Source organism: Lithobates pipiens, unplaced genomic scaffold, assembly GCF_037356315.1.
Source record: "Lithobates pipiens isolate NorthernLeopardFrog02 unplaced genomic scaffold, aLitPip1_a1.2 Scaffold_11, whole genome shotgun sequence".
Lineage (NCBI taxonomy): Eukaryota > Metazoa > Chordata > Amphibia > Anura > Ranidae > Lithobates > Lithobates pipiens.
Genome location: NW_027507696.1, coordinates 18378427 through 18404355, shown reverse-complemented (window position 1 = coordinate 18404355; position 25929 = coordinate 18378427). Strand labels below are relative to the sequence as shown.

At 40.1% G+C, this 25929-nt stretch overlaps 2 protein-coding genes across 2 annotated transcripts in view; one reads left to right on the top strand and one right to left on the bottom strand.

Annotated features, from left to right (window-relative positions):
- THTPA (thiamine triphosphatase) overlaps positions 1 to 15582 on the bottom strand; it is a 68637-nt gene extending 53055 nt beyond the window's left edge. Inside the window, exon 1 of the mRNA XM_077469195.1 lies at positions 15452 to 15582. The gene's annotated coding sequence lies outside the window, so the exon portion shown is untranslated. The remainder of the gene's footprint in view (positions 1 to 15451) is intronic.
- Positions 8477 to 25929, top strand: part of ZFHX2 (zinc finger homeobox 2) — a 107595-nt gene continuing 90142 nt past the window's right edge. Inside the window, exon 1 of the mRNA XM_077469151.1 lies at positions 8477 to 8923. The gene's annotated coding sequence lies outside the window, so the exon portion shown is untranslated. The remainder of the gene's footprint in view (positions 8924 to 25929) is intronic.

The window sequence follows — 25929 nt, the reverse complement described above, 5'->3', positions numbered from 1 at the left end:
CATATGATGCATTCACACAATCTCATCCGCTGTGTTTACCGGACATAGCGGATGAAAGATCAGTGTACCGGGCCGCTGCCGGTTCCATGTAATCACTGTGACCAATCACTGCAGATCACATGACAATTGTACAAAATGGATGGTTTCTATTCCTGCCATTTATTGTGTACTATTGTAATGATCTCTGTGCTTGGTCACAGTGATCACATGGTACAGACAAGGCCAATCACATCCCATCTGTACCATGTGATGAGCTGTGGCCAATCACGGATAATTTCAATAGTACACACTGAATGAATGGATTTCATTTAGAAATAAAATGGTTATCAGTAAAGCCTCATACACACTATCAGTTTTTCTGCTGAGTTTTTCCTTCAGATTTACCAAAACCATATAATATGAGGTCAAACCTTAGGAGTTTCAATTTGTATGCAATCAGGCAGGCCCTTGCACTACATGGTTTTGGTAAACCTGATGGAAATACTCAGCAGAAAATCTGATAGTGTGTATGGGGCATAATATTCACTGTTATAAGTAGTCATAGTGTGTTAAAAAAAAAAATCCTGATCATCTCCCCAGAGCAGTACAGTGTTACTATGGTAACAATGTATTGCTCTGGTCACAGTATGTAAAAAAGAAAACAAGATGTAATACAAAAGAACATTAAAAAAAAAAAAGGTTTTAAACCTTTTTTTTGTGTTTTCTTTACATACTGTCACCAGTGTGTAAAAACAATTCTTTTTAAATTTCTTAATTTAAAAAAAACCTTCCACACCTCTTAGTAAATACTTTGGATTGTCTACTTTCCAAAAAGGTTGTCATTTGGGGATATTTGTACTGTACTGGCATTTTCGGGCCTCAAGAAATTAGATAGATCAGTACATCAGGACTGATCGATTTTCAGATAAATATACTATACCGGTAGTGTGTGGACTCTATAACTTTCCTACAGACTAAATAATATACACTGATTTGGGCTATTTCCACTAAAGAAATGTAGCAGACTGCATTTTGGCCTACATTTATGAAGAAAGATTATTCATTTGCAAAATTCTATAACAAAAATGTGGTTTGCTTTTATTTATTTTTTTACATTTTCAGTAATTTTTTGTTGTTTTAGCAAAAAACAAAACAAAACAATGGTTATTAAATACCAACAAAAGAAGGCTTTATTTGTGTGAAAAAAATGATAAAAATGTCATATAGGTACAGTGTTGCATGACAGCGCAATTGTCATTGTTCTGTTCTGGTAGAAGTAGTCAGTCAGTGCCCTTGTTTAACATAGAACATGGTCTGAGCCATAGCAGAAAACTGAAAGTAACAGAAAGTACTGGACCAGTTGGAAGGAGACCACCGCTGGTGACAGTTTAAACACTTTTTTACTGGGCACTTATACACCTTCCTGACCAGGCCAATTTCCAGCTTTCAGTGCTCTCACACCTTGAATGGCAATTGCGCGGTCATGCAACACTGTACCCATATGACATTTTTATAATTTTTTTCAAACAAATAGAACTTTCTTTTGGTGGCATTTAATCACCGCTGTATTTTGTTTTTTTTCTGCTAAACAAAAAGACCGAAAAATTTAAGTTAATGTAAACCCTCACATATACCCAGTGAATTGAACAGCCTCAGATAATAAACAGAGATGAAACAAATCTCCCTACATGTATATCTGCTGTCCTCAGCTTTATTTTATTTTTATTTTTTTTAAATCTTTATTTAAAGTGGTGTCCCCCCCCCCCCCAAAAAAAAATATTAGTAAAATTCCCCCCCAAAAAATTTGATTTTTTTTTAACTCACCTCTAAATGCCTGTTGCTAGGGGGTCCCTCGTAGTCTGCCTCCTTCAGTGCCCGGGCACCTGACGTCACTTTACCTAGGCGCAGTCAGCCATCGGAGACACGTGACAGGTCCCAGATGACTGCGCAGCGTATCACGGCGCACGGAGCCACTCACGCATGCGAAGCCACAGCCGGGTGCCCACAGTAAGAATGCCGGCACCACCGAGCGAAGGGGGGGGGGACGAGCGGAGCTTCATTCCGCCGCATCGGCAGACCCTGGGACAGGTAAGTGTCCGATTATTAAAGGTCAGCAGCTGCAGTATTTGTAGCTGCTGATTTTTAATTTATTTTTTATTTTTTAAGGGGCACCCCACTTTAAGGTACACGGGTTACACAAAGTGGCGTAATATCACATACATTGATCAACTACATCAAATAATAGTCCATAACAGTAGCCCTTCAAAAAATGCTAAGTACATTAATGAAATAACAGTCAAAGTTCCCTAGTGTCATGGTAATTCAATAAACTGTGGCCCAAAAACTCTGTACCTTAATCTGCACTGCAGTGGGAACAACCTAGCTGTAAAGAGGGTTTAAGTTATTGGACCTGTGAATATCATGAATAGGAACCATAAGGAGAAAGAATGACAACCCGAGGGGCATAACACCTAGCTAACAGGTACTAAGCCATTGTAATCCAAGGGACTAAAACTAGGCATTATAACCTGATATAGAGTGTGGCTCTTAGTCCTGGATTCGCAGGCGCAGCACCAGTGGAAAACCGCAAACCGAGAGAATTTTCTCTTTTTTAGGGAAGGAAATTGGGTGACACCAGAGGTTTCAATCGGGGAAAGAAAGATCAGAAAAGTTAGAAGAAGGAACAGTTGGGGGGGATAGAAAGTTCTGGCAAAGCTGACGGCCCGAGGGCTTCAAAAGTAAGATTTGCATTCTTTTGAGAATCGGAACAGATTCCAGCGAGTGTTGTGTTCCTCCTCTCTATCCCCTAGGGCAGCTGTAAGATGCTCCATTCGCTGTGTATCGCACACCCTGGCAAACCACTGTGACACCACCGGTGGAAATTGTTGCTTCCACATGCTGGGTATACACACCCTGGCTGCATTCAAGAGGTGTTTTGGTAAAGATTTGCAATATCGCTTACAAGACATGGGCGTCAGGTTTAGGAGTACTGCTGCCGGGTTATCCTGAAGAGAGAAGTCAGTAATCTTGTGAATGATCTGTAGAACTTGTCTCCAGAAAAGGGACAGCTCTGGACATTCCCAAAAGATGTGAAGAAGAGTTCCACTTTGGATACCACATTTCTAGCACAGAGGGCTATGTCCTGGGAATATTGAAGCTAACACTGTTGAAGTTCTATACCAGCGCGTCAGAATCTTGTAGGTGATCTCCTGATACTTGCTATAAAAGGACGATTTATGTGCAAAGAAGAGGATACGATTCTTTTGATCCTCAGTAAATGTAATGTTGAGATCTCTCTCCCATTTTTTCAAATATGGGGGGTGTCTTCAGCATTATATACTGTTTAGAATGTGCACATTGTGTTAGATTGTTCACTTCCACATTCAGCAGTAGCAGTGTAGTGTTGGATTACACTGGGAGGCAGCTGATTGGAGGAAAGGCACACACCCCCCTCCAGATAGGCAGAGACTATCAGAGCTGTCCTGTGAGTAGAGCAGCTTTCTGCTAATCTATTTAAAGCACCCACCCTGACACAAAATTCAGGCTGGTTTTATTGTGCCGGAGAACTTTTCAGAAGTTATCAGGCTGATAACAGAAGAACAGGAGAAAGCCATGGGACTTAGTGCTTTGAAGAGAGATAAGTAAACACTGCAGATATATGTGCCCAGCTCAAATTTCATGAATCAGGTTTACATCCACTTTGAAAAAAAAAAAACCTTTTTCATATTTTGTCATAAAATTTTGTAAACAGGTAATTTTTCTCCTTCACTGATGGGTACTGATAGACGGCACTGATAGGTGGCACTGATGAGGCGGCACTAGTGGGCACTGATCAGGAGGCACTGATGAGGCTGCACTGATGGGTGGCACTGATGGGTACTGATAGGCGGCACTGATAGGTGGCACTGGTGGCCACTGATCAGGAGGCACTGATTGGCAGCACTGATAGGTGGCACTGGTGGGCACTGATTAGTAGTACTGATGGACAACGATAGATAGCACTGGTGGGCATGGATTTGCAGCACTGGAGGGCACTGATTAGCAGCACTGGTTGGCGATTAGGGGACTGATGTCCTTCTAACAGAAGTCGATAACCGGCTTCTGTTTATCTCCATGATCATCTGTCGTTGGCTGACAGCTGTTCACATGGTAAAGGGCCCACTGTGATTGGCTTTTTACCCTGCTCTGTGATCAGCCGACTCCGAAGAACTCGGTGATCACAGAGCGCACTGCACGCGCGCCCTTGGGGCACATGTGAGGAAGGACGTACATGGACGCCCTCCTGGCATTTGAGATCGGCGCTGATGTGGTTAATATTTGTATGCTTTTATTTTTTTTACTTTAAATTAATTTTTAATTATAATAGATTTTTTAAGTTATGAACCTAATATATATTCATATACCTATACTCTATACCAGCCTTTCTCAATCTTTTTAACATGAAGGAACCCTTAAAATAACTTTCTGGTTCCAGGGAACTGCGGCTATTAATTACTATAACTACAGCTACTAATGTGATGGTCAGTGGGAAGAATGCTCTTTATATTTGTGGTCACTGGGAAGAATCCCCTTCCACTTCCTTATAGATTGCTAAAAAGATCATTGGTGTCAATGGTTACTTATCAGGCAGGTAGAAGTTGCTCATTGCTCAAGGAAACGCTAGAAAACTGGAGGACCCCTAGAGTACAACAGAACCCTGTCTGAGAAAGGCTGACCTATACAATTTTTTAACTATCCCCATTGCCAGTGGTTTCAGTACATCTATTTGCTCATAAGCACATATTTATTATATAAGTATGAATACTACCTAAACTCTTATTTTACTCTACTTCTACTCTACTTCTAGTGCAGCGTTTATCAAACGTTTTCTGTCAAGGCACCTTTTAAAATTATGCAAAATCTTGAGGCCCCCAGTCAAACATGGTAAAAACATAAATGTCAATTATTAGTGGAAAACCCGGGCCTGGGACAATGCACATAATCGCCTTAATGAAATTAACTTCACATCAGAAGCCCCCTATTACACAGTCCGCATTCACATCAGATGGCTACCTTTTGGCTCTAGCAATTCGACAGAGGATGTGAGTGGGAGGATGTCTGGAGAAGGTAGACTATCATCTTCTCCTGAATGCTTGGGATAGTCCTGTATGCCGCTGGCCATGGATCAGAATCATGTGTTGCCATTGTGCTGGCAACAATTGATGCCATGCATCAGGGCCTAGAGCAGTGATGGCGAATCTTGGCACCCCAGATATTTTGGAACTACATTTCCCATGATGCTCATGCACTCTGCAGTGTAGTTGGGCATCATGGGAAATGTAGTTCCAAAACATCTGGGGTGCCAAGGTTCTCTATCACTGGCCTAGAGCATCATTGGTTGGTATGGAGCTGAAAGCCCACACCATATCAACTTCTGGTGCTGATCCGGAGCAAACTGGTACCTGTCCTTTCAGCACCCCAGGGGAAGCCTGAAGGCACCACAGGGTGCCTTGGATTCCTGGTTGAGAAACACTGTTCTAATGTAATGAATAAGGATGTGCTCAGTGCATTATAAAGGCAAGTAGGTAAAGGTAGGTGTGTGTCTTCTCTACTTGTACTCCTAGTTCTGTGGCTTAGGGCTTGATTCACTGCTCAGTGAACTCTGAAGCTCCATACACACAGTTTTTCCTTCAGATTTACCAAAACCATCTGATATGAGGTCAAACCTTAGGAGTTTCAATGTGTATGCAATCAGGCAGGCCCTTCTACTACATGGTTTTGGTAAACCTGAAAGAAAAACTCAGCAGAAAAGCTGATAGTGTGTATGGGGCTTGAGAGGTAACGTGGTGCAGTGTTCTTTTGGCTTTCTGCTTGTAGTCTCATTGTTCAAGACAAATAAGTGTACGAGCACCAAACTTAAAACCTCTATCTCTTGTCTTAAACTTGAAGTGCCAAGATTTTTTGTCCAAGGCTTTTATGGCTGGATTCGATGAGGCAGCAAGCTTTTGCAGTCTCATCTTCATTTAGTCCCTGGATTTTTCTGTAAATCAGATTTAATCTGTATGATCTTTATTAGATGCTATTTCTTAAGCTGGCCATACACCAGTAGAATAACATTTTCAGAACATTTGATTTCCTAGTTTTTGGATCAAAGTGACCAAAAAAAGAAGAAATCGAAGGAGAAGAATAAAATTTTTTTTTTGAACTAACACAGTTCTGCGAATGTGGTTTTTGTTTGTACATTTTTTTACTTATTGTAATGTGCATCCTGAGCAAAGAATTCAAAACAGTGTAAGTGTAAGTGAACACTTTTTTTTTTTTTGTAGAAAATTTGTACAAACATACCCCACTTCTCAGTACACAATGGGTTTTATTTACTAAAGCTGGAAAGTGCAAAATCAGGCTCACGTCTGCATAGAAACCAATGAGCTTCCAGGTTTTATTACCAAAGCTTAACCTCCCTGGCGGTATGATTATTTCAGATTTTAGGTGCTGAAAGCGGTACAATTATTTTGCATGGAAATTTGGCGTTTTATATTGTAGGCCTGCAATTCTTAGGAATAACTCACTTAAATCTGTCCAAAACAGAGTCTTGTAGACATCCCGGGTATGATAAAGTTTGAAAAAATGAAATCATGAATTATAATATAATAAATAACTATGAATAATTATAACAAATAATAAAATAACAGTAATAAAAAATTATTCAATAATGTAATCAAATCAAAAACACTGAAATTTGCTCAGTTGCAGAATTGTCACTGTCATTACTTTTCAGTATTTGATGACGGATCTCCCCACAAATCACTATCGCTCAATTCTGCGAGTGATTCTAATTTATTATCGCTGTTTTCTAGCTGTCTAAGCCCTTGTACACATGGTCGGAAATTCAGATGGAATGTGTCCTATAGGACCGTTTTGTCGGTTATTTCGAATGTGTGTGGTCTCCATCGGACTGTTTCCGTCGGAATATCCGACGGACCAACTTTTCCAACTTGCCGGTAAAATTTTTAGACAAAATGCTCCGAACGGACATACTCCGATCATGTGTAGCCTACTCTGACAGACAAAGTGCCACGCATGCTCAGATCAAATTCCTAGACCAAAGCTATTGGCTACTAGCCTGAACGTAGTCCCGTCCTAACGAAATAACGTCATCACGTTATGTACAATCGGATTTTCCGACAACTTTGTCCAACCGTGTGTATGCAACAGTTTCGGACAAAATCCGTCGGATTTGGTTGCGGGAATGTCCGACCGTGTGTACAAGGGCTAAAACCACTTTTGATGTAAAGGGACAGTTTTGGTTGCTATGGACAATCTCCAGTTTCCAGGCAGAAAGAACAGTTTTTATATGATAAAATTGCATGCAGGGCACTGGACAGAACACTAGGGACAAAGGGGATGTGAAATAATTACATACAGCAATGTAATCTGTAAGATTACATTATACTGTATGTATATTGTGTGTTTCACTTTTTGAATTTGGCGCCGTTCTCCGTCCCCGTGCGTCGCAGGGAATGGAGGCCAGCGATGTGATAGATCGAGTGGAGGAAGGCTCGCTCGCACTGCGGGGGAACATCACTGGATCCAGGGGAGAAGGTAAGTAACCTCTTCCTGGATTCAGCGATGTGGTCCCGAGTCTGGCTTGGGGTTACCGCTAATGGTACTAAATTATCACCCCCAAGCCAGACTCGGTAATACCGCCAGGGGGGTTAATTGAACAAGCTGGTGTTAGAAGCTCATTGGTTTCTATGCAGAAGTGAGCCTGATTTTGCACTTTCCAGCTTTAGTAAATAAACCCCATTGTGTACTTAGAAGTGAGGTATGCCTGTAATTAGTATTCTCCGACGTTTTTTTTTTTTTTTTAATTTCTGTACGTTCAAATGAAATTCTATTGGTGTGTCGCCACATTTTTATTGAGCCCCACACCTGCAGCTTGGGCCCTGATGTGTAAACTCATTTGCTAATATTCCCGGTAGCAATGATATCAATTTCTAAACTGATATTACAATCGTTTTTCACTTTTGTGCCGATTGTCCGCATAGCTCACATTTCTAGCTAGTACGATGAATACGGTCCATTATTTATAGCTACTAAGCAAGTACTAAGTGTATATATAAATATATATATTTTTGTATTTGTTCAATATGTCATTGATTACAGCTTAGTGGTGTAGACAGCATTGCTGGTTCAATAACTATTTCAGCGAGGTAGATTTGGCCATTCAGTAAGGACCGTGCGCTCCTAAGGGTCTAGTTTGAACGCCATACTGTAGGGAGAAAGTGCTTTTCTTGATTGGTTGTATCATTATGGAAATATCCCCCTCTCTTCCTGCGTCTGCATCATTCTTCAATGGGTTGCTGCTGGAAGCAGCTCAGCATCCTCTTCTTTTTTTTTTTTTTTGCTTCATCTTCTTTCCTCTTCAGTCATTCTCCATGACAGAGAGTGTAGAAGTGTGTGAGCTCGGTTTGACACCTCCGCTGTCCTTTAAACTGTCCCTCCGCCACCTCCCCCTTCATGTCCAGAGGTAGGAAGCAGCGTCTCTCTCAGACTGCTTCTGTTTGCACCTGCTCAGTCTCCCAGCACTGTGTTGTGCGAGTGTGTGTGTGTGTGTGTGTGTGCGAATGTGTGTGTGTGTCTGTGCGTATTGATTATTCCATTGTGCTGGAGAGAGAGAGAGAGAGGAGCTGTCTGTGAATGGATCTGGGAGAGAGAGGGGGAGAGGGAGAGGTGTCTCGGAGACTGTAAATCAATAGGAAAAGCCCTGTCCACACAGAGAAAGTACCTCACACCACAAAGACATTGATTTATTTTTTCCTAGTCTTCATCTTCCTTCTGTAAAGGGGGGAGCAAGAAAGCCCCGAGAGAGAGAGCGAGAAAGAGAGAGGGAGAGAGAGAGAGGGAGAGACCGCCTCCTCAGCATCCCTCAGACACAGCTTTATCCTCTCGCACCAGCTAAGCTGTAAGTAGCATTGATTTTACAATCTATTCCTGTTTTTTTTCCCTCTCTCTCTTTTTCGTCTCTCTCACTCTCTCTCTCTCCATCTCTCTCCCTCTTTCTCTCATTTTGTGGCTTGTGGGTCAGAAGGCAATTGATTGAGGGGAGTAGATGGATGTATAGAAATTGACATATATATAATTCCACCCTTTTACAGTTACATGGAGCGTTGCCGCTATTTCCAATTACAAATATCTCTGTCTGAGTTTCTGTGTATGTGTCCCCGTCTATACGGTATTTCAGGACGTTTATTTAGGCGGACATGCCCATGCATTTCATTTGTGTGCCATAATGTTTTGCATTAATACCAAAAAAAAAAAAAAGGTTGTTTGCAGATACATATAAACATGTTGATATTTGCATTATAAATATTAATGCAAATAGAATACATACTATCCAATATGGATCTCTTTTACATATACTGGTCAATACATATCTATTATGTTAATGCATCAGATAACCTATGAGGGTCGTGTGTATATATATATATATATATATATATATATATATATATATATATATATATATATATATATATATATATATATATATATATATACACACGGCGGTGGGTATTCATTCATTAGTCACACATCTAACATATATACATATAGGGTACATGCAGCGAATCACATACACGCACAGCAAGATAAGCAGCAGCTCCAGGTTCATTTAATATTACAGATATATGTGGGTAAACCCAGGACAGGGAAATGGGGGGGGGGCAGAGCAAGAGACACTCCGATAGGGACCAGTAGCGGCCTGATAGTCCTTCACACCTGTCCTGTAGCGACTGTGACATCACAGCAGTTCTATGTCTGTGATTGACTGATAACCCTCATCATAGGAGGAGGATAATGAGCACCTTTTTTTTTTTTAATGGCTCCACACAGGCAACGAGGCAGGTGGACTCAGACAGAGAAAGGGTTCCTACAAATGGCAACATATGTAGGAAATCCAGAGATAAAATGATACAAAGGGGAGAGGAGGAGCTCACGTTTAGGATTAGAATTATGCAATGAAGAGAAAACGGCTTGATAAAAGAGACTAGTAGATAGAGGGGAAGGACACTGCACAGACAATGCACATGCAGGAGTTGATCTATCTGGAATGTATATGGGGCGAAGGGGGTAGAACGAATGGACTGTACATTCAGGGAAAAAAAAATTAAAAATGACTATCTCTGGTATGAAGGATAACAAAGTCAGATAGATAGATGGAGGCGTGAAAACAGAAGAATAGTGGGATGGTTGAGATATAATTAGGGAATTGAGGGCTGGCTTCCATGTAATCAGAGGATAAAGGTGTACATATATGTGAACAGTCAAAGAAGAGCAGGTTCGGATTGTGGAACAGGTTTAGCTATAAGACGAGCAGTGTGTGTTTTTTTTAATATTCTAGTAGCCAAGAAATTGGTTTCTGGGGGATGGGAAATGCACATAAAGGCAATCTATGATAGGCAGCTAGCTGGGAAGATTCATAGGTACGCAAAGGCACATCATATTGGTTCATGTATACACGGGAATACAGCACAAGCTGCAGAGGCCTAGATGTACAAGAGATGCCATGTCAGTTATCAATAGGCACGGGGTATCGTTTAGCTAGGCCCATGCACTACATAGTAGGTAACACATGTAAAGTTGTCCATGCATGTTTCAATCTGATTGCACGATCTCTGTACCAATTCCTTTGTGTAAGAGCCTACCAAAACAATCCATTCAATTGGTACCCAGTCAGAGAGGCCTTTGCAGTAGGCGTTGGTAAAGCCAAATGAAATTGTAAAACCAGATTGTAATATGTTAGGTCAGCTTAAGGGTTCATTCACACCAGCCCACATTCCAAACCACTTTCTCGCTCGTATGTGTGGAGGCGGTGCGATACCTTGTAACAACATATTGAAAGATAAAAAAGGGAAACCGGAAAATCAGGTAATCGCTTTTTTCCAACTGTATTAAAGTTAAAGTTTCACAAAATGACACTTCATTTAACTTCATGCACCCTAGTGCTTTGCGACATACCACGGGGCAGTGACATGTTGTAAGGTGCATTGAGTAAAAATGCAAGATGTCTCCATTTTTATGCAACGCAGCCCACCTTGACGCAGCATTATGATGTGAAAAAGGCACATAGAAAACAATTATTCTCTATGTGCCCTTGAGTTGAGCCTGCGTTGATCTATGCAGATTAACGCAGCTCAACAGACATGGTGTGAATAAGCCCTAAAGGAGATTGTAATGAGATTGTTGCACATTGTAACATGAACAATTACACAGGCTAGCTTTAAAGGTTGTACATGTACACAGATGCTTCGCCTTAGTTCCGCAGGTTTGCTGTACCCTTTTAATTATAAGAAGGCTCAGAAATACAGGCTGTGTTTATTATAGAGGTTTAGATAAATAAATTGGTGATTGGGTATGGATCTGCAGATACACACAAAGACACAAGGTTAAAGTGGCTCAGATGGATGTAGGCACTTGTTTAATTAAAGGAGGATTGTATGTGCTCTGAGGTCAGCATGTATACACATGGCTAGTTATAGAGATGTCACATGGTTATGTGTAGACTTGCTTACAGAGATTCATGAGAATTCAGACATAAGGAAAGAAATAGGGTTAGTTAGGCCTGGTTCACACCTAAGCATTTTTTAGTGCGGTTTCAGTTTTTCAGAAACACACTGTAGTTCATTTAACATGGTTTCTTATGGATGTAGTTCACATCTGTGCATTTTATTGAAAGGGCAAGGGACTTTTTTCTAGTTTTTGTTTTCATAGACTTCAGTGGATCAAAAACGTGTATTGAAAAACGCAAAATGCGCCTGGAATTTTTAAACTGCAACCTGAATAGATGTGAACCAGGCCTTATGGGGGGATTTCGTAGTATACAAGACATAATGGGCTTGATTTACTAAAACTGGGGAGTGCAAAATCTGGTGCAGCTCTGCATCGGCATCCATTATTTTAAATTAAGCTAAATTGAACAAGCTGAAATTAGAAGCTGATTGGCTATCATGCACACCTGCACCAGACTTTGTACTCTCCAGTTATAGTAAATCAACCCCAATGTGCGTCATGGAATTCTATATGTACTCAAAGGGTTGGTTTGTATGTTTAGGTGTACACAGGGGTGACAGGGTAGGGGGGTTTGGATGGGAATTATATGTATACAAGAACAAGGTTATGCCGGATACACATGGTCCGAATAGCCACCAAAATCAGCCAGTACAGTAGGGTTGGCACCTCACCCCTTTAAACCTGAACACATCTGAATTACACAGGTTCTAAGGCTAATTTAATGCAGATAAGGCACCAAGTGAACTACAAGAAAAACAGAAATGGAAGACACGCTCACCTAGTGCATTACCGGAGATAACTTAATAATAAGAAATTTTCGTATAAAAGTGGGTACTCACAAAATGCAACTGACAAAATGCAATAAACCCAGTGCATGGATATGCACAAAACACAGGGCACAGCTAATGTGCTTTCCGAAATGCGTTAGTGTACCCCGTGTGTGTTTATGGCCTTTTGTCAGTTGCATTTTGTAAGTACCCACTTTTATACAAAAATTTCTTATTATTAAATTACCTCATCTGAGGAAGGCAGCATCCACCTAGTTTTGGGATACCATATATATTTCACACCACCATTTTATTTGACATCTATTACTCCTCACCTTGGAAGACCTATTGGCGCTGGAAGTGACTATGTTTTTTGTATCTCTAAGGCACCAAGTGAGTTTAATTACTTCCTTAATCAGCCACAGAACCTGTGTAATTAATATATGTTTGGGTTTAAATGGATGAGGTGGCAACCCTACAGTACGGTAGAAACTGGGCAACATTCGGCACGTGTGTACAGCTCCCTGTCCAACAAAAGCCAGTCTCATGACCAGACATGCTGGGAAACCAGCATCCAATCAGCATTCGATTAGCATTTGCAGGCATCTGTCATTTGCTAAATACCTAAGCTGCACAGATATGGTGACCCAGGATGATCATTGGACATTTCATACAAATATAAATGGAAAACCAGCAGACACTTCTACAAGTAAGCATAGGAAAGAAGAGGATTTCTTGTATAAACAGTAGTGAAAGACGATCAGATCATAATAGTAATAAAAAATAAAAAAAAGGTTCAGAACTGCACGTTAGCGTAAGGGTAATCAATCCAATTTTGTTTTGAGCTGCATAGGTAATTTTTTTTTTGCCACCTACTGAGAGGCAAATTAAAATGGACCTTTCCTCACTTACACATACTGCTTTGGGTATAATAATAGTGACGCTTGTCTAAATGTACACAGATTTCTTGCATTGTACACAGGGAAATTTGCAGAGGTCTAGAGATATACTGAAGCAGGAAATCAGATGGGAGCTTAGGTGTGAAGTAGGAAAGATAATGAAGAGAATATACACACATGGGGGTTATTTACGAAAGGGCAAATCCATTTCAGATCTACCCCTCAGATCTACAGCGACTACACTTGCAAGTGCACTTGTCGTGCAAAGTGGATTTGCCTTTAGTAAATAACCCACTATTATAGATTCCTCTTATTCAGCCTGCATGGATGGAGGGTCTTTCCTGCCAGCTATTATATTAAAAAATCTGCAAAACCCATGGCTGCCTGAATATTGTAATAGCGACCCCATCTGCTAATTTTTTAGAAGGGTCAGATGATTTTTAAATAGACTTTTGTTGAGCCAGTTGCTGCCATCAGGGCCACTCACAGCTCAGATTTAAGAATATTCAGCAAATTTTGAGCAATGTGTGACCACCTTTAGGTTCATAGGCCAAAGAACGGCTAAGAAAATACAAACACCCAGAAACAAAAGGAATTTAGATTATACACAGAGAAAATGGATACCGAGGGGCATTTAAATATACACACAGAGATATTGAAGGCAGTTGAGGCAGCAGTCATATCGATGAAGGTTCCGATGTTTACAGAAAGAAGGATGCTGTGGTGTTCCGTGTGTGCACAAGGAAAATGAAAGTTCACCAGAATGATGGAGATATGGTAATTACTTCTCACATATAAAGAATGAGGGACATTGACTGACATTCAGATATCTTGTCAACGAAAAAAAATAAATCTGTCACTTATAAGGAGCTATAGGAACAATGAAGACGTTGAGGTTATAAATGATCTCTGGGAGAATTAAAAAACATACACAGGAAGCCAAACCCTAACCCTGGTGACAATTTTAGTACAAGCTGAAAGGTCATCATGAACGTAAAACTGATATGTTTAATTGGCATCAGTGTGTAAACCCCCCCAGCAATCTTGTATACCTCTTAAAGACCCAAAGACAAGACACAGCAGTTGTGTGTGCGCACTCTCCCACAAGGATGAAACCAAGTTGTCATTCTCAATCATTGTTTATTTTGCATCATAGAGAATCTACCAGGGGGGGGCAGGACCCTGTCACTTGGCTGCAGCAGTTGATCAGAACTGGGAATTTTGTTCTTTTCAGTAGACTCTCTGTACAATAATTCAATACGCTGATAACAGTTTTTGGTCACATTGGCCTTTAGCAACACTTGCAGTAGGTACAGATATCTAAATGTGATATAAAATGATTCAAACGCTGACCATTACAAACTGTGAAATAAACAGCCTTCAGGATATATCTATAATAGGGAGTACATTTTTTACGCATGCAACTGGGGTTTTCAGTTATACACAAGTTCAGGGTAAAAAAAAACAACAACATTTTAATGGCAGAATTTGGGCAGATTGGCTGTTTATTATTCTGTGCGACATGCAAATTCTTATTGTGAAACAGGATATCATAATCGCATACCAACGTTTTTCTTGACCATGTCTTAAAAGACAGGTCTTGCTTTTAGCAGCAGTATCATTGTGACACATGGAATAAAGTCAGTCCCTAAGTCCCCTTACTCTTATGATTAATTTCAGAAGGTCAAGCCTGGCAATAAATGCTAATAGGCTAGACTTGAAAGTGACAGTTTTACTGTTTTTTCCATGCACAATTTTCAGACTGACCCACAAGAGCTGGCTCGATCCCTTTTAAGCTGCCTGTACAAAAATCGAATAGGTAAAAATAATAGCTGCTTCACATTTTCTTCTATTCGGGGAGCTAGGTTTGTACATTGAATACCACCGGAGGAAAAATGATACACAGTACCGTGCGTCGGCGATTTTTACTGTATAACATCTTGTACACAGGTTTGTATATGTAGTGAAATTAAATATATATATATATATATATATATATATATATATATATATATATATATATATATATATATATATATATGTGTGTTTTAGTACCGTAACTCAAAGCGTTGTACAGTAAATGCAGTATATGTAAGGATGGGACTAATATATATGTATTTGAATTTTATTTCACATGTATTCAAATCTGTGTATCGGCTGCTGCTATACAGTAAATATCTCTGTTACTCATAAGCCATCATCAGGTACTTGGGGAGTTAGGAATGTAAACAGACAGTACAAAATGCTGGAGCTGACCTGACACATCTTTGATCTATGAGGATTACTGATCACTTCTGTTACAGCTGCAGTTTCTGCTCCCAACTCAGACACCCCTTCGGGATAAGGTTATTCTGAGAGCTTCTTACCAATATAAATGTTCCAGTGTGCTGAAAGAGAGAACCGGTAGATTAGTAAGAGATGAGTAGCACAAACAATCAGATTTGTGCTAGAGATGTGACTGTGTGCCTCTGACAATAATTGGGTGGGTTATGGGGTACTAGGTGGCTGGCAGTAAGTGCTAAATTGGTGCCAGAGTTTTTCCAAACTGCTCCAAAATATCTGCAACATTTTATTCGTTCACGCACAACTACATTACTGCAATACTGCATTATAAAGCAAGCCTGTCTGATATGGGCGAGCAATGCAACTCGAGAAATAATTTTGACAATCTTTAATCTCCCTGGCGGTATGATTGTTTCAGTATTTAGGTGCTGAAAGCGGTACAATTATTTTGCATGGAAATTTGGCGTTTTATATTGTAGTCCTGTAATTCTTAGGAATAACTCACTTAAATCTGTCCAAACCAGAGTCTAGTAGACATCCCGGGTATGATAAAGTTTGAAAAATGAAATCATAAATTATAATATAATAAATAACTATAAATAATTATACCAAATAATAATAAAAATTATTCAATAATGTAATCAAATCAAAAACACTGAAATTTGCTCAGTTGCAGAATTGTCACTGTCATTACTTTTCAGTATTTGATGAAGGATCTCCCCACAAATCGCTATCCCTCAATTCTGCGAGTGATTCTAATTTATTATCACTGTTTTCTAGCTGGTCTAAAACCACTTTTGATGTAAAGGGACAGTTTTGGTTGCTATGGACAATCTCCAGTTTCCAGGCATAAAGAACAGTTTTTATAATATAAAACTGCATGCAGGACACTGGGCAGACCACTAGGGACAAAGGGGATGTGAAATTATTACATACAGCAATGTAATCTGTAATATTACATTATACTGTATGTAATGTGTGTGTTTTACTTTTTGAATTTGTCGCCGTTCTCCGTCCTCGTGCATCGCAACGCTCGCAGGGAATGGAGATCGGCTCCGTGATAGGACGAGCCGCTCGCACAGTGGGGGACATCGCTGGATCCAGGGGATAAGGTAAGTAAACTCATCCTGGATCCAGCGATGCGATCCCGAGTCTGGCTCAAGGTTACCGCTAATGGTACTGAATTTAAAGCAGAATTAAACTCTCTCAATCAACATGAACTATTTTTAATCCTTATGCTACTAGCCTTAATAACTGGATAATTATATTTACTTGTTTTAACCTTTTTTTTCTTTACAATTGCTTCCTAGTTTCTGGCCTAGGCCAAAAGATGACTTGCAACCCAGGAGTCTTCCTGAGTATATATATATTTTTTTCATTTGGAAGAGAAGGAGGGATTTTCCCAACTAAGCACACCCTCCTGCCTGCATGCTAAGGGCAGATGGATTCCAGGATATAAATGCTACATAAATCTTCTGCCTTTACCCAAGACTGCCACGGCCAGAAATGCTAGGAGATGTTTTTCTCATCAAAATGAAGCATGGAGGATGAGTGGGTTTGCTGTGAATATTACATTGAATTAAAGGAGAAGTTGGGGTTGTTAAACAATAAAGATACTGCACATAATTGGTCTTATGCTGTACTGTCCCCATTAGCTGACAGCCTGAGCCAGCTGTTGTGCAGGCATCTGGGTGTATCCCGACAATATGGTCAGGATCCTTCCAGAGCCTGGAGCGGCCCTGTGATGTAAGCCTGCTTTGAGCTGATTCTGGGTCACGAGATATTCCACTTTAAACATATGGGGTACCTTCTGAATGGCAAGTAGTATTCTTTATTATACAGAGGTTTTCCAGCAAGATGGAACATTTTGGCAGTTATTCAGTCACTCTTCCTTTTTAATAATAGATAATGGTACCCAGCATTTGTATAACATTTGAAAGTCACAGAACTCTACACTAACACTACCCTGTTTTAAAGAGAGATCTGACTCTGTATGGATAGTCATATATGCAATGGCAGGCAAGCTTAGAGAAGACCTAATATATTTAGCTAGCACATTCAGGAGAATCACATATGCCCTTGGATTAAGTAATAATCATTTGTAACCTGTAATAACACCTACCATTCTGTCAATACTATCGCCTTACTGCCATAGGGGTTGCAGTCACCAGCCCCCCCGTTTTACTTACCTGAGCCCCTTCTTCTCCTCAGCGGGGACGCGCTGTCCCTGCCCTTGGATTAAGTAATAATCATTTGTAACCTGTAATAACACCTACCATTCTGTCAATACTATCGCCTTACTGCCATAGGGGTTGCAGTCACCAGCCCCCCCGTTTTACTTACCTGAGCCCCTTCTTCTCCTCAGCGGGGACGCGCTGTCCCTCTTTCCACGGGGTCCCGGCTCATAGCAGAGCAGCCACTGGCTCCCAATGCTGTCAATCAAATCCAATGACGTAGGCACCGGGAGGCGGGCCGAATCAGGCATTCGTGTTGGTGGACACAAATTCTGTACTGGGGAGTACACCTGCAAGGTAACCCTCTTGGAAGAGCGCTTCTCCTAGGGGGTTATCTGATACGGGGAGGAGCCGCGAGCGGTGGAGGTAAGTATGATATGTTTGTTATTTAAAAAAAATAAAAAACGATCCTTTACAATCACTTTAAGGGACGCATAAAGTATCTGTCTTTGATAAAAAAAATACATTTAAAAAGCTGCTGTAAAATTCCATCTTACCCAGTCACATGATCAAATGCCTAGATATTTGATTATGTTATCTCTGCAGAGGTTCAGAATTCAGAAGAGCTGATCTTCCAGCAGAAATAACATGACCATTCCTCTTGAAATCCCAAATGGGTTCATTTTCCAAGATTGTCAAGTCTTCAAGGATTCTTCCTTTTGTATGTTTGACTTCAAGGCAGTAAGGGGTGTGTTTTTTTTGTTTTTTGTTTTTTACACTTTAGGTTGGCTTTAATTTAACTGTTTGCAAACACTAGCACTTTGCAAATGGCAGTATATATCTTTAGCAGTTAGTTTGTTTTTTTGCTAAGAATTAGCAAAATATGTTAAGCCTTTGATGTGACTGTATCTAATAGATATGTCAGCTCACACTTAACATGTTCATTCATTCGTAGGCTCTTCATTGACAGGACAATTTTTGAGTAGACTGACTTACATTCTTTGAATGATCAGCATATATTATTTGTAGAAAGGGAGCAATTGACATTGATGCTTTTTGTGATACTTTTATGTAACTCGTACAATCTTAAGATAATAAGTCAATCTCTGCAATTGTCTGAGCTTTGATCAGTAGTAGATTATAGAGTGTAACTGCCCTGTGTGCTAAATTATAATTTGGACTGATCGCACAGTCTACTCGCTTTCTCAAACAATCATCTGCAAAAGATGATGTTTCAAGTTGGAAAACCACATATGTGTCTCCAGATTTAGTTATCATCATTAAGCGATTGTGTACCTATGTTGCACTGTCTGCTCTTTGAATATTTAAAGAGCATTCATCTAAATTTGGTCACCCTTCCCAAAATCAGCACTTCTATCAATAGCCTTGCAGTAAATATTAAGTGATGACTCTATGAACAATTAGAGATTTCTCTACAAATTTTCATAAACCAGCAGATTGGAGGCAAAATTCTATTGAATGCCTTTTACAACGTTGATTGAATTGCTGCTACACAGGCACAGATTGATTAGGTGAGAGGGGCAGAGGGATACTGTGAAAAGGATAATTATACAGCGGAGTAATTAAATGTTCATATTTAGTCCAAGGCAAGGAAAGCTGAGAATGTTTAAAATTCAACTGACCAAACACGGCAGTTACAATGAAGCCATTCAATACTTCAGCATGTGTATTGATAAAATGGCAGTAATGCCAATAATAATATTCTTAAAATCAATGGTACCACAATCCAGCATGGATTTGGGATCTTGTGCTGACCTCATTATCGAGCCCATGATGGCCAGTCATTCTGAGTGCAGAACAGCTGGATTCCATCCAGTTTGGCCACCCATGTGTGAACAAAGATCCTACCGCTTAGTTGTGTGATGTTACTGGAGCATGAATGGTGACAGCCTAAAATGGAAAACTTATTCAGAATTAGCCAACAAAATATTTACCCTTTGATGTAATCAATGTAATGAGCATGCTATACGTATCCATTCAAATTTTTTTTTTATCTTAATTTATGGCTAATGGCAAGACATATTTAAAAGGAAAGTTATCAGTATGCGTTTCATGGTTCTAGACATACTTTTAAACGTTTAAAGCTGAACTCCAGTGAAACATCTAAACACACTTTTGCAATACACATTTGGGGGCTGTTTTACCAAAGGATATGCATTTCTTCTCCATTCATCCAGAAATGTATACAGCCTAGCCAGACAGCACAGCAATCCTTATGCCTTGTACACACGACCGGTTCTCCCACCGAATAAACTCTGAAGGTTTTTCCGACAGAGTTATGACAGAATTCCTCTGAAACTGTCTTGCGTACACACAATCACACCAAAGTCCGACCGTCAAGAACGTGGTGACGTACAGCACGTACAACGGGACTAGAGACAGGAAACTCAAAAACCAGTAGCCAATAGTTTCCGTCTCCTATTTGTTTCAGAGCATGCGTCGTTTTTGGTCTGTCGGAACAGCATATAGACGAGCGGTTTTATTGCTCTATTTCTAGGTTCATCAGAATTTTTGGAAAAAAAAGTCTGATAAGGCATACACATGATCGGAATATACGATGAAAAGCTTCCGTCAGACTTTTTCTGTCGGACATTCCACTCGTGTGTACATGGCATTAGGCTTGCCATAGACGCCAGTGGCTGATCAAAAAAAAAAGAAAAAAAAAAGAAAAAATTCAAAGTGGATGGAGGAGTCTTCCCTCCATCAAGGTGGGTGGAGGAGTCTTCCCGTTGTGCCATTGTATTCTAACTGCAGAACTCCTTGGCTATCAGAGTACACTGATCAGTGGCTGCAGCCGCTGATTGATAAAAGTTTTCCAACATTCCTGTTTGATAGAAGTCAAGTGGGAATGGCCATTCATGGATCGACATGTGTCTGGCCCCCACTGAAGCAGGTGAATTTCAATCCATTTATGGCCAGCTTTCAATTTCTTTACTGCAACTAAGCGATACAGCTAGGTCACCTCCCTGCCTTTAATCTGCCTGTGACAAGACAGTGAAGGGGCAGCAATGTACAGGTAATCTCAACCATCTGCTATCTTTCCTCCCGTCATATTCTTTGTTAGCACATATGCACACAGGGCAACTAATAGCCCCAGGTGATGCCCTCTCCCAATTGGAGTGCTCATGTAAAGAGGGTTACAAGAAACCCGATTGAAATCAAGTTTCTTGCAGTTTGTAAAAATAAGGTGATTTTTTTTTTCTAAATATATAGCTGTATTTATTGGTGTTTTTATCTGATAGGACCTCCGCCTTAAGGGTGAGTTTGTTACATAGCTAACGTCAAATGACTTTAGTAAATTAGGTGAATCCTACATATATATGTTTCAGGAGGTTAACTGAATCTATTAACATACTGTATATACATATGCTTCCATATCCGTAGAAAAGGAGAACCGCTAAAGGAAATTTTGCTGCTGAGATATTGAAAATGGCTTAAAGGGAATCTGTGATGAAGCAAAACCTCTTTGAGAAGTGTCACATACTAGTCATGGGGCAGTGAAGGCGAACCTATTTAATGAGTCTATAGCCTGAAACTAGTCTGAGGGTTTGTTCACACCAGATGTGATTGAAAACGCATGCAGTATTGCTTGTGTTTTAACATTTTTTTTAGTGCATTTTCAGATGAATGGCAGTGCAGTTTTGAGGATCTCCATTCAACAGACTTAATGAGAAAAGTGAAATGCATTGTTTTAAATGGATTTCTAAACTGCCATGAAGTTTGCCTGCATTGCAAGAAGCAGAAACTGAACGTAAATGTATCTGATGTGTGTAAGTTGGCCATGCCCCATTGGCTAAATGAGAGAAATTCACTAAATTCCCCCATCCACTCTCATTGGCTGAGAGCGCTGATTGGGAGCCAGTTGACCACTGGTTTTCCAGCATGCTCGTCCTATCAGCTGACATACACTTGGGCCGAATTTCGGACGTTTCTTTTTAACTGGCCACTGTCTCCCGACATTCGGTACGTGTGTACAAGGCTTTACAGTGCTTGCATCTGATTGGATTCAAGCGAAAAATTTTAGACTGAATTCTTCAACAATGTCAATTAAAAAGTTGGCTTTACTTGATCCAGGTGATGCCGACAGGGCCACTGACTGAATGAATTTCAGCCAATTCAGCAGGAATCTGCTGAAAATTCAATTTGTGTATGGCCAGCTTAGGCCCTTTGACACATACATTGAAGAATGACCTCTTTCAGCAGAACCTTTTTACACAGTTGCTTCATGAGAAAGGGATTCATTTAAAAAAATAAAGTAGGAAGGAAAGGGGAGTTGCTTACTACATAATAAAATTATAGAATAAAAGATGAAACATGACTGGTCACTATAAGCAATGACTCTTTTTTTAATATTTATGAATAGCCTTTATAGATAGCTAATAACATGTTTGTAAGGGAAACCCATACCTATGTGTTATATATCCCAGCTACCAACAGCAGCTGCATATGACAGGCACATTAAAGTGGATGTATACCCAATCCATGAAATTCATGAAATTTGAGCTGGGCACATATATCTGCAGTGTTTTCTTATCTCTCTTCAAAGCACTATGTCCCATAGCTGTCTCCTACTCCATTCTTCTGTTATCAGCCTGATAACTCCTGACAAGTTCTCTGTCAACTGAGATAAAAGAAGCCTGAGTTTTGTGCTGGGGAGGGGGCTATAAAAAGATTAACAGAGTGCTGAACTATTCAAAGAACAGCTCTGAGCGTCTTTACCTATGAGGAGAGGGGGTGTGTGCCTTTCCTCCAATCAGCTGTCTTGGCTGTATGCCCAGGGTTCACTACAGTGCTGAACAGGAAGAGAAAAACTCCTAACACGATCTGAACTTTCTAAAGAATATATAAAGCTGAAGACAGATGATATGCATGTAAAATGTATGTAGGAAGATTTGTTTAATCTCTGTGTATCATCTGAGACTGTTCACTTCACTGGGTATATATGAGGGTTTACATCCACTTTAAGGAATTCATATAGTTGTTATATTAAGAATGAATAAAATGTGTTATTTACTGGAAGTTGAGTAGCTTGAAGGATATTTTAGAGCAGTAGAATACACTTTCATATAACAAGAAACACTACATTTATGGATATGTATGGAGATAATATAGATTCAGTAAACACATTTCAATATATCATCATAAAAATACCAGTAAATGAGACCATGTTTCCTTATCTTGTATCCATTATCAACATACACACTAACTCATACACTATGTACTTACAGTACCAAGTTACTGCTTGCTCTTGGCACTTTTATGGCTAAGAGTATATGTCCATGATGCCCAAATCTGATCAAACACATTTTTCTATCCATTCTAGCCTGCACAGATGGACGAATCCCCCTTCTGGGCTATTGTATTCTGACAGCCGGTGCCAGCAGCTGTCAGAATACCTGAACAGCATCTGACTGGATGCAGGTGGTGTTTTGCAGCAGGCTCCTTTGACAAACTGAGCGGGGCTGGCAGTGCCACCTACTGAGCGACTTTCAGACAGTTCTTTAGAAACCAAACAACATTTTCTCAGTGTATGGCCAGCTTAAGGCTCATTTTCTTCCTTTAAGCCCTTTCCTGCTGTGATCAATGATCATGAAGAAACAGAGGGTACATTAAGGTATTTGAGCCATCAGATAAAGGCTCAATTAGGACCTACCGGTATTTTGCTGCTTTAGTAGTGTGTCTTCTAGTTTATTATGAAGTATAAATGAGACGTACACAGTTTGTAGATGCACTTTTGCACAAAAAAATATTTAGCAGGGTATGTTTTATGCTTTTTAAAAGACAGATCATTTTAACAAAAATCTCCCCATAAGATTATAGATACATTTAACATTATTTATCCTTTGTGTAGACATCCAAAGGTCCTGATAGTGTTGCTTGGTGTCACCGTCTTAGATGACATGGCACCAGACTCATAAAAGACATAAATGATTTTGTAGGGAGGTGAGGGGAGGGTAGAGGAGCTTGGCTAACCCAAAGAGTAAAGCTTGCCATACCTTGGTAGGTTTTTAATTATTCAGCTAAATGGAAAAGAAAAAAAAACAGCGTATGGCCAGCAGGATTAACGAAAAAAAATAATATGATTCCTCCATCCAATCAAACGAGGTGGATGGAGGAATACTCCTGCTGGGACATCGTATTCTGACAGTGGCACAGAATACACTGATCATGTTTTTCCAGCATGTCGACAGAAGCCAATCAAACAATCAATTTCTGTTGGGGAGTGGGGGCGCCAAAAACTGAATGTCGTACAGTCTGCTGAACCATGTTGAATTTTGATCAGTGTATGGCCAAATTTAAGAAGGGAGCTATACTAGGGAACTGACTATTTCTGGAGTAGTGAAAATTTTTAGGAAGTTCAAAGACACATTTCAAGTAAATAGAAAATAACTTGGAAAGGAAAAACGCTAAGTAAGTAAGCATTTAGCCTGGGTTCACACTATTGCAAACACAGACATCGCATGTGATTCGCATCTGCATTGCTGTGCCGTTCACATGTGATGTCTGTGCAGTGCAAGTTCAGCCATACAGTTCGCATTGGATTCGCACAAAAAAGGTGCAGGGTCTTTTTTATCCCCGAACTGGAATCAGATCGCATGGGTATTCACATCCGTGTGAGCTGATTCCTGTCCGAATCCACAGTTTGCATTGCTATCTGTAAACTGAACTTGGGGTGTCATTATCATTGTATTGACACCTGCAGCAGTTCACAGTGTGACCTGCCTGTGAGGGAGATCGCGCTGGTTCCCGCATCGCTATAGTGTGAACCCAGGCCTAAAGTACTTAATTTTTCCATGCTTTTACCTGTAGTTTTAAAGTTGACAGGGTCTTTTTAATGCAGTGGAGGACCCGACCAGCTCCTGCACATATACATCGGCAGAATGGCACGGCTGGGCAAAGTAACGTACCCGTACGTTACTTTGAATTTTCCACTGTGTGCGCGCGGACTCGATTGCCGCTGGGATACCCGCGATCGTGTCACGGAGCTCAAGAAAGGGGAGATGCCGATGTAAACAGCATCTCCCCGTTCTGCCTAGTAACAGCACACTGGTTGTCTGCACCCTGTCATCGGGAGCAGCGATCAGTGTGGTGTCACACACAGCCACGCCCCCATACAGTTAGAAACACGCCCCTAGGAACACTTAACCCTATACACTGCCATCTAGTGGTTAACCCCTTAACTGCCAGTGACATTTTTACAGTAATCAATGCAATTTTATAGCATCGATCGCTGTATTAATGCCAAAGGTCCCAAAAATTTGTCAAAATTTCCCGATGTATCCGCCAAAATGTCGCAGTCACAATAAAAATCGCTGATCACTGCCATTACTAGTAAAACAAAAAATTCATAAAAATTCCATAAAACTATCCTCTATTTTGTAGACGCTATAACTTTGGCACAAACCAATCAATAAACGCTTATTGCGATTATGTAGAAGAATATGTATCAGCCTAAACTGAGGTAAAAAAAATGTTTTTTTATATATTTTTGGGGGATATTTATTATAGCAAAAAGTAAAAAAGAATGTGTTTTTTTTCAAAATTGTCACTCTTTTTTTGTAAAAAGCAAATACCACTAAAAGAAAGCTCTATTTGTGGGGGAAAAAAAGGATGCCAATTTTGTTTGGGAGCCACGTCGCACAACCGCGTAATTGTCAGTTAAAGTGACCCAGTGCCGATTCGCAAAAAACGCTCTGGTCAGGAGGGGAGTAAATCCTCCTGCTGCTGAAGTGGTTAATGGAAAGGCTTCACATCATGAAAGTTGTTGCTAAAGTATCCTTTCACAAGGTCGTTCAAAAACCAACAGGTCTAGTGTAGAAATCAACAGGAACTCGTAAAGAACCAAGGAAGATAAACTTCTACTGGCAACAATAGAAAAGGCTTTCTAACATTAAGATGCGTATCATTGGGTGAATTGACTGTCTGGTTATTGAAAAAGTATACATTAGCATTGTCTTTTATGCCAGTAGACAAAAGTGTACAATAATCTTGTAGAGGACCTCAAAATATACCTTGAACACTAGAAGAACATGATAAATTCTCGGATCTGTCACCTTTGTTTTCAATATATCGATAGAGCACAATGGTAAAGGGAGGAGGAAAAAAGTGAGTAATAGCTCTGCAAAAATCCAGAAATATAAAATAGTGAAAATAAACTGGAGGTTAATCCATCAAAGGCATTTTTTGGCTTTTTATTTTGCTCTCATAGGCAAAAAGATATGGCTGTGATTACCTCAAGCTCTCATATGCGATATA